This window comes from Lissotriton helveticus, chromosome 10 (assembly GCF_964261635.1).
Source record: "Lissotriton helveticus chromosome 10, aLisHel1.1, whole genome shotgun sequence".
Classification (NCBI taxonomy): domain Eukaryota; kingdom Metazoa; phylum Chordata; class Amphibia; order Caudata; family Salamandridae; genus Lissotriton; species Lissotriton helveticus.
In genome coordinates this window covers 490,264,063-490,274,722 of record NC_136071.1, presented here as the reverse complement: position 1 = coordinate 490,274,722, position 10,660 = coordinate 490,264,063, and positions in this window count along the sequence as shown.

Genomic DNA, 10,660 nt, shown 5'->3' with positions numbered 1-10,660 from the left:
AGTAGTGTAAGAAGATGCCAAATATGTGAATACCACTCATTCTTATTGGTTACGAGAATTTATAAGCGTTTATTCCCCGCCAGCCCCACCCCCACCTGTCCCAGCAATGTACCTGTATTTATATTGGATGAGAGCAGCAGGCTTCCCATGGGCAGGTTTAGGAATGCATGGTGTGCCCAGTGCCTGCTATTGTTGGGCTTTGGAAAGTTTCTTAATGGATCTTTCGGTCCTGTGTGTGTAAATGGTGCCTGCATAATTCCCTGGTACTGTTCGTCAGAGGACACCGGGAACCCAAATGAAAGCTTGCAAAGTAACACAAACTTGTTAAAAGTAATTAAATAAACTACCAGAAACTGCTTGGAGGTTTACCAGTATCTGACTGTTACAAGCTAAAGAAAAAATATTTCCATGAAAACGTGAAGTGAGTTACAACTTAAAAGAAGGTTTGCCTGACTATGAATTACTTATTATAATGCAAAACGGAAGAAACAAAATTTTATCCATAAAGTAGAAGGAAACCAGAGGGCTGCCATCTGGACATTTTCGGAGTCCCTCCAGCCAATTGGTTCGTATTATGTTCTTAGACCTCATTAACATTTAGCCAACCAAAAGACTTGTTACTCTTTTGAATTGCCCAAATGTTCAGGAGATATGTGTATACATAACACAGGAATGCATATTGAGCCCTCTTTGTTTTCGTCCATGCCTCCTTGAGGGGTAAATGGAAATGCACCAAAGCAGTGAAAGACGCTAAACAGAGGAAAGTACAGTGTGAGTGCCAAATTTAGTGCTCTTTGATATGTCCATTTTTCAGTTGTTCACTGAGCACTTTCCCCTTCAGTGGGCCCCTGCAAAGCGGTTAACGACATGTGTGACTAATTAAATACCCTCTGTTCAAATTAGACAATCTAGGAAGGCCCTAGGTAGGGTACTTTTGGAAGCTAATTATGAGGTAAAAGTGAGTGTATTGTATTTTCTTTTTGACACATTTACTTTAGTGAGAACACTTGAAGAAACTAATGTAATAACTGTGATTCCTTAAAAATGTTTTTTTTCTTTTTTTTTGAAAACGCAAAAGCAAAACATCCAAAGCCGCATTGCAATGTGTGCACATTCTACAGGTTTCACATATTGTTCCGCAACAACAATCCAGCAATTCAGAAGTCAATCTCAATATATGTGGTAAAGTCCAGCAGCATTTTACCAACCTAGTAGAATACTGGGCAAAGGTGGATGGAAACAAAGGACATCCGAAAGAAACCCCCAAAAACTAAAAAGGAAAAAGAATTAAAAAAAACAGAAAAAAAACATTTTCAATCACAATACAATGGCATGACTACAGATCAATCACTTTGCGATACAACTACCCAAGTGCTGCCGTGGCAATCGCCTCACTCCCAATGTGGCACCTCATCACCCCATACATTCTGCAAGGCCCCACCCTCCCCACCCAGAGTCATTCTACTCCCCGCTCAGAATGTGCAAGCAGATACGATCGTAGGGGTTCCCAAATATCCCTCGGCCTAGACGATAAGGGCAATTCTTCCGCATACACATTACGGTTATCTCGACAGTACACCAGATCAGTCAACCATGTCCTCAGGAGAGGCCGCTTCCCCCTCCCCCATGTAATCGCGACGCTCCTAGCGGCCATAAGCAGTGCCAATCGTACAAACTTCCCAAGCGCCACCCGCACATGCGGCACACAATAAAGAAGACACACCAGCGGTGTACAAGGAAGGTCCACATTGACCATCTCGTGCAAACTGTCCATCACACCATTTTAAAACACAGCTACCAGATGGCAGCTCCACGCCAAATGCAGGAAATCGGCATCACCTTGTCCACACCTGTCACAATTCGCTGTCTCACGGTGGCCATACCCATGCAGCCGCGCCGGAGTTTAGTATACTTGATGTATGTATTTAAAATGAATAATCTTAAGATTGCCATTCATACACATACTCCCAGTCAGTCCGCATATGTGCTTCCAATTATCATCAGATATATCAACACTCAGACAAGTATTCCACCTAGCCCAGCTTTTATCCTCACCCAGCACTGTTTCGTCCTTAATGAGTTTATACATCTTAGAAAGTAATCTCTTATTATTGGGCACGGTAATAACCGACTGCAGCGATGCCAAGACCGGAGGCTCATTCGGGAATGTTACATAATGCTCCCGAGCCGCCCCCCGCAAGCGATGAATCGCGAAGCGAAATAAAAGTGATTGATTCTCGATGTGAGTCAAGTCCCCTTGCTCAAGAAAAGTGCCATTGGGATACACATCCCGCATACGAGTAATGCCTACCTCCCTCAACACCCTCATAGACGGGCCCTCGTGTGTGACCGACAATCACGCATGACACTCTAGGTGCATTGCAGGCGCATACAGCGGTAACTTCTGCGCCCACTTGCCTATACCCTGCCATGCCGATACCGTGGCATATATTGCATTGATTTCGGATTTCGGGGTACCACGCGAACCATGCGTGACTGCTATGCAGAGGGACCGGAGCAGCATCACCCTCCTCCACTGCGACGTGTGGGGTGAACGCGTGCCGCCTATACCAGTAATACAGATATTGAGCCTGCGCACTTAAGTAATAGGCATAGAAGTCCGGGGCCGCGAAGCCACCTTGTTCGTATCCCCTGGTTAGAACCGACCACTGCACTCTCGCCGCCTTACCTCCCCACACCAGCAGCAGCAGTTGAGCACGAAGTGTCTTGAAGAAGGTCAGATTAAGTATTATAGGCACGTTCACGTACAGATAAAGAAAGCGGGGTAGTACCACCATTTTGACAAGAGCGATACGATCTGCTAGTGACAGCGGTAGTAGCAGCCAGGTTTCGACCAATGTTTCCAAACGCGAACAAGCTGTGCCATAATTCTCCCGTATTACAACTACCGGGTCGCGGTGCACCCACACTCCTAGATATTTAACAGGGTCCTCCGACCACACTAACGGGAACTCAAGATCCGGTCGTTTAGTCCTAGCCGTCAGTGGAATGACAAACGACTTCTCCCAGTTTATTTGCAATCCGGAAAGGCGCTCAAACCTCACATACTCCCGCAATAACTGCGCCAAATACCTAGATGGTTCACGGACATACAACACCATGTCGTCAGCGTATAAAGAAATTTACACCGGACGACAATTAAAACGTAATGCAGTTGCCCTATGGCGCTACCGGATGACACAGGCAAGTGGTTCCAGTATAAGGGCAAACAGCATGGGCGAGAAGGGGGCAACCCTGCCGAGTTCCCCGCTCTACACACAGCGAATCTGATGTCACTCCACCGACCCTCACTCGCGCCGAGGGCACCGTGTAAAGCACCGTTATCCACTGAAGAAATAGTGGGGGGAACCCCATGCGACGCAAGACGCCATGCATATACTGCCACTCCACAGAATCGAACGCTTTGGCAGCATTTAATAGCACCGCCGCAGCCTCCAAAGTGGGCTCTAGCACATGGAACGTGGAAAAAAGTGTGCGCAAGTTGTGCGAGGTGGACCGCTCAGGTACAAAACCCGACTGATCTGGCAAAATCAATCCATGCATCAGGGGTTGCATCTTAGTGGTTATGATTTTTGCCAATATTTTGGCGTCAATATTAATCAAGGACAACGGGCGGTAGGAATCGCAACGCTCCGGGGGTTTATCTTTCTTAAGCAACGTTACAATTAGTGCCTCCCTTAGGGAAGGGGGTAGTATCCCCGCTTCGTGAGCTTCCGCGTATACTTCCAGCAAATGCGGCACAAGAATGTCCGCATACTTCTTATAGAACTCGACCGGAAGCCCATCTGGCTGTTGCCTTGCCATTAGCCAACGCCGCTATTGCTAACCTGATGTCTGTCAGATCTTATAAAGGATACTCTTGATAACTGCACAGGACCAGAGATGCTGACTTCCGAATCCTTCCGAGGCAACCGCACAGAGCTCAACACTGTATAATGAGACTCCAGACTTTTACCTCAAAGGGAAGGGGAATTTGGATAAAATAATAAACAACAAAGAAGAGATCCTCTTGGATGGCTCCCTCGTCAGTCCGACCTGCAGACCGTCTCTGTCTTTTAGAAACCTGTAAGGAAAATATCACAACAGTCTAAATACACCTGTTATCCTTCTCTACTCTTCCTACTAACTCACTTAATGACTCTTACCTACCATTTCTACCCAGAGATTTGACCCCTCTTCTATTTGGTAAGACTCTAGATTTCTTCTGACCTTTTCTTTTGTATTTTCGTCCTGTAATTCACAATAACACTACATTACACCTTTTCTCTCTTATAGTTTTCTGTTATCTAATTCCTGTTCTTTACTCACTTTCTGTTCGTACTCTTTCTCCGCTATTCTGTAAGTCTTTTCCTATTTCTTTGTATTCTTTTCTTGTTAACTGAAAGACACATTAAATGCTAGGCTGTTAACTGCTGTCTCTAATCGCTAACATTCCTCTGTGTTTCTTAATATATGGTTTTTGACTTACTTATCGTTTTCTTATCTATTCTCTTTTTAAGCAACTCCTGGCTTCACAAATTCTGTCTTCTTATGTTCTTTCTTAGGTCCCTGTTTCAACTGTCCAGAACGCTATGAAGAACACTGTACTGCATGTACCACGTCAAACAAGGTATTTCTCTTTCGTTATTCGATTTACTCAATGTCTATTAATACTTTAATATCACTTATCTCTCTCTTTCTTCTCTCTTTTCTTTTTCCAGATACACTTCACAGAGCACCCGTTCTGGTACTGCTGCCGCCGAACTTCCTTCAATGCTGACGCGCAGATTATCTACGCCGTGTTCAGGAGCCGCTCTGGTAAATACTTAGTTTTTTCCCGAGTTTCGTGCTTCAACTCGGTATTGACGTAGGACACAAGTGATTCAAAATAACCTCCTAATCCCTAACTAAGCTTTCCCTGAACTAAACTACCGCCGATCTTAAGATGTGCTTCCTCTCCATGAATTTCCGTTGGTGAAGTGCGCAGTTCTTCATTCTCTCGCGCCTCACCTGAACTCTGTCGGTAAGGCTTCAGACACTAGACTGCTGACCGTGGCACCTACCAGCGGCCATCTTGAGATTCCGGGTGCTCCACAACGCAGACCAGGAACCAACTTCAGGCTTCTCCTTTGTCCGATAATTCCTGACACAGACAGTGGTTGCGGCTTGTAAATTAGGAGTCCTGACAGTACCCCCCAACAAGGCCGAAGCTTTCCCCCGTGGTTTTGTGGGGAAGCGTTGATGAAAGGATTTAACCAATCTGGGAGCATGTACATCCTCTTCACATTCCCAGGATCGCTCTTCCGGCCCATAACCTTTCCAATCTATGAGATAAAACAATTTCCCTTTTGAATTTCTGGAGTCTAAGATTTCCTTGACTACATACTCGGTTCCTGTCTCTAGATTGACTGGTTTTGGTGGTAATGTCTTCCGTAAATTGCTCGGGGCCTTCTTCAACAATGAAACGTGGAATACTGGATGAACCTTAAGTCTAGACGGTAAGGTGAGCTTGTAAGAAACTGGATTTATCTGTTTCTCCACTGGATATGGGCCAATAAAGCGTGGTTGGAACTTCCGATTTCCTTTCAGCCTAAGATTTTTGGTATTTAGCCACACTTTATCTCCCTTCACTAGTTTAGGACCTTCTCGCCTCTTTTTATCAGCATAACCCTTGTATTTTTCTTTTGCTTTCTGAAGACTTTCCCTGGCATCTTGATGTACTTGATCTAAATGAGTCACCATATCCTGAACTGCCGGGATAGTTAAGTCTACCTGTCTAAGGGTTGAATTTGGATGTCTTCCATAGTTCATATAAAAGGGAGAGAACCCTGTAGAAACGTTTTTGGCATTATTGTGGGCGAACTCTGCTGCCCACAAATAATCCACCCAGTCTCCCTCTTGTTTCAACAGAAACAATCGTAGGTACTGTTCCAACTCTTGGTTGACTCGTTCTGTTTGGCCATCAGTCTCAGGATGGTAACTAGTGGAGTATCTTGCTTCGATTCCTAAATTCTCCATAAAAGATTTCCAAAAATGGGAAATGAATTGTGTTCCCCTATCTGAGATTACAATCTTGGGTATTCCGTGTATCTTTACTATGTCTGTGCTAAGGTGTAAGGCTAGCTGTTTAGCAGATGGGATTCCCTTCAATGCTGAGAAATGTGCCATCTTTGTAAAGGTGTCTACCACTACCAAAATAGTATTGTAGCCCTTACTAAGTGGTAAGTCTGTGATGAGGTCTAATGTTATAGTGTGCCATGGGTGAGGAGGTGTTGGCAGGGGTTGAAGGAAACCCTTCGGAGCTTGCCGTTCAGATTTTCCCTGTGCACAGATCTCGCAAGTCTTTACATAGTTCTCAATATCCTTGTTCATCTCTGGCCACCAGTAATGCCGCTTAATTAGTTCCTTGGTTTTTGCTTCTCCCTTATGACCAGCCAACTTCACATCGTGATTTTCTTGCATGACCTGTAACTGCAACTCTTTAGTAGGGATATACAGACTTTCCTGATAGTAGGGGAGTTGACCTACAACCCTTTTTCCTTCTTCTTCTCTAGTCCAAGCCTCCATCTCTTCTGGTGTCATTACCTCCAAAATACTAGTTTCCAAATCCACCGAAGTGGTGGCTCCAATGATTTTCTCTCTGGGGATGATGGATTGATTCTCCAAAGGTGTTTTCTGATTCTCGGTATCAATTCTGGACAAGGCATCCGCCTTACCATTCTGCGCTCCTGGTCGGAAGGTTATTATAAAATTGTAGTCCGCAAAATACAGTGACCATCTCAGCTGCTGAGGAGTCAATGTCCTAGCCGTCTTCAAGAATTTTAGATTCCGGTGATCAGTAAAGACTGTGACTTGATGTTGGGCCCCCATGAGGTGATGCCTCCATTCCTTGAAAGCGTCTTTTATCGCCAACAACTCCTTTTCAGTAATGGTGTAATTGCACTCAGCGGGGGATAATTTCCTTGACCTGTACGCCACTGGATGCAATTGTCCCGTTACCTTGTTTCGCTGCGAAAGGACTCCTCCTACCGCTTGATCTGAAGCATCAGTTTCTACGTAAAAAGGTTTGTTGGGATCAGCATGTTGTAGAATTGGGGCCGTAGTGAAGTCCTGCTTCAAAGAGTTAAATGCCTCCTCAGCCTCTTGGGTCCAGTTGAATGGAATACCTTTCCTCAGCAATTTGGTAAGCGGTAAGATTTTGTGAGAAAACTCGCTGATAAATCTGCGATAAAAATTGGCGAACCCAATAAAACTTTGAACCTCCTTCACACTCTCTGGAGACTTCCACTTGACAATCGCTTCAATCTTTCGTTGGTCCATAAGTATTCCTTTTGGTGAAATTACAAAACCCAAAAACTCCACTTGGGTTACATTAAAAGTGCATTTTTCTAATTTTACAAATAGTCTGTTGACTTCAGCTTCCTCAGAACTCCCTTGACCTGTTCCGTGTGTCTTTCAGGATCCGCAGAGTTAATCAAAATGTCATCAATATACACGATGGCACATTGGTCAATGAATTCCTTCAGTACATCATTAATGAAATGTTGAAAAGCCGCCGGGGCATTACAAAGCCCATAGGGCATGACTTGATATTCGAATAAACCAAAACGGGTCCGGAAAGCAGTCTTCCACTCGTCGCCCTCTCTCATCCTGACCAAGTGGTAGGCTCCCCTTAAATCAAGTATTGTATATACTTGAGCCCCTTTCACTTGATCTAATAAAACCGATATCAGGGGCAAAGGGTACCTGTTTTTCTTGGTGATTCTATTGATGGCTCTATAATCAATGCAGGTTCTCAAGTCTCCTTCCTTCTTCGGCACGAAGAATAAGGGCGACGACACTGGGGATTGGGAAGGTCGAATGAATCCATTAGCTAGATATTTGTCTAAATACTCTTTGAGGTGACGATGTTCCTTCTCCGTCAAGGCATATACCCGACTACAGGGCAAGTTGGATCCAGGTTCGATCTCTATCTTGCAGTCATAATCCCTGTGTGGGGGCAATTGTTCCGCTTCCACCTCGTTAAAAACTTCATGGAACTCTGAGTATTCTTCGGGAATCGCTTGAGCGCTGATTACGCATATTGAACCTTTCAGTCGACTTAAGGAATGAGATGGGCTGACTTCAATTTCAATTTCTCTTTCCTTATGTTCCAAACAGTTTTCCAAACAGTATTTTGAGTTCATTTTGATCGTTTGATTACTCCAATCGATGGTGGGGTTGTGCTCAGTGAGCCAAGGAAGGCCCAGGATCAATTCAAACTGAGGAGCGTCTATCAAATTAAACTGAATTCTTTCTTCATGACCACTATCAGAGACGAGCTGGATCACCTCAGTGTGACTTACTATGGGACCGGATGACAGATTTGTTCCATCCACAGCTCTGACTGGTTCACTTTTATTCTTCATTATCGCCTGTATTCCCACCTTACGAGCAAATCTCAGATCACAAAAGTTCCCAGTGGCGCCAGAATCTATCATTACCGACACACCTGACAAGGTGATTTGTCGAAATTTAACTTCCATTGATAGATTTAGATGAGGGGCTGCCGACTGTAGGGTATTGGCCACTCGATGTTCTTCAGGAGTCTTCTCTAAAATCGCACCTACCTGTTTAACTCCTCCAACAGGCAGTGCAACTAGTTTTCCTTCGGCTTGTAGATAGTCTTAGGCTTCTTAGGGCAGTTCCTGACAAAATGGCCACCATTTCCACAGTACATGCACAGATTTCCTGTCCTTCTTTTTTCTTTTTCTTCTTTAGACAAAGGTCCTCGGATAGTTCCGATTTGCATGGGCTCCACCCCTGAGGAACCCTTATTGGTTCGGCTACTTTCTGGCCGAGCCCGATCAAACCTTGGAACCGTGGGTCGAAACTCCCTCCTTTTTTCACCCTTTCGTTCACCTTGCCGAAAGTCTATCTCCAATACTAGATCCACCAATGCAGATATCTCGGTGGGACGATTCGGAATTCCGGCCAAGGCGTCCTTGAGTTCGTCTCTTAAGCCACGATAAAATACCGCTGCTCGTTTACTCTCCGGCCAGTTTGTCTCTACTACTAGTTTGTTGAATTGGGCCAGATAACCCACCAGGTCTCGGTTTCCTTGCTTTAAATCAAGCAGTTCATTGTCGACGACTTGTGATATTCTTCTTCTGTCGAATATTCGTAAGAACTCATCCTTGAATTCTTCATAATTTCTCAAAATTGGATCATTTCTGGTGATGAGCGGCATGGACCAGGCTGCCGCATCTCCACTCAAATAAGATAAAGCGAACGCGACCTTGGATTGTGCGTCAGGGAAAATTGAAGGGCGACACATGTAGTGTAGAGAGCATTGAGTTATAAATATTTGCGCCTTCTGAGGGTCCCCATTAAATCGCTCCGGGGCTGCTAAAGGTATTACAGGGGATAAGGAATGGATCACTTGTGTAGTCATCCTATTTGTACTATCTGGTAAGGGGTTCTGAGTCTCTGAACCTACACTAAAGGGCTGCCGAAGTTTATGTGCTAGCTCAGCTGTTTCTTTCCTATTATTTACTAACTCCAACCTTAGATTTTGGTTCGCTTCTCTAACTGCGCTTAACTCCTTTTGGATCGTGTCTAAGATAACTCCTAAACCTTGCAGGTTTATTCCCTCCGCCATCTCTGCTCGGGTGCTAAGTGCAACTTGGGCACTTCACTCTGTCAGATCTTATAAAGGATACTCTTGATAACTGCACAGGAACAGAGATGCTGACTTCCGAATCCTTCCGAGGCAACCGCCCAGAGCTCAACACTGTATAATGAGACTCCAGACTTTTACCTCAAAGGGAAGGGGAATTTGGATAAAATAATAAACAACAAAGAAGAGATCCTCTTGGATGGCTCCCTCGTCAGTCCGACCTGCAGACCGTCTCTGTCTTTTAGAAACCTGTAAGGAAAATATCACAACAGTCTAAATACACCTGTTATCCTTCTCTACTCTTCCTACTAACTCACTTAATGACTCTTACCTACCATTTCTACCAAGAGATTTGACCCCTCTTCTATTTGGTAAGACTCTAGATTTCTTCTGACCTTTTCTTTTGTATTTTCGTCCTGTAATTCACAATAACACTACATTACACCTTTTCTCTCTTATAGTTTTCTGTTATCTAATTCCTGTTCTTTACTCACTTTCTGTTCGTACTCTTTCTCCGCTATTCTTTAAGTCTTTTCCTATTTCTTTGTATTCTTTTCTTGTTAACTGAAAGACACATTAAATGCTAGGCTGTTAACTGCTGTCTCTAATCTCTAACATTCCTCTGTGTTTCTTAATATATGGTTTTTGACTTACCTATCGTTTTCTTATCTATTCTCTTTTGAAGCAACTCCTGGCTTCACAAATTCTTATTTTCTTTCTTAGGTCCCTGTTTCAACTGTCCAGAACGCTATGAAGAACACTGCACTGCATGTACCACGTCAAACAAGGTATTTCTCTTTCGTTATTCGATTTACTCAATGTCTATTAATACTTTAATATCACTTATCTCTCTCTTTCTTCTCTCTTTTCTTTTCCCAGATACACTTCGCAGAGCACCCGTTCTGGTACTGCTGCCGCCGAACTTCCTTCAACGCTGACGCGCAGATTATCTTCGCCGTGTTCAGGAGACGCTCTGGTAAATACTTCGTTTTTTCCCGAGTT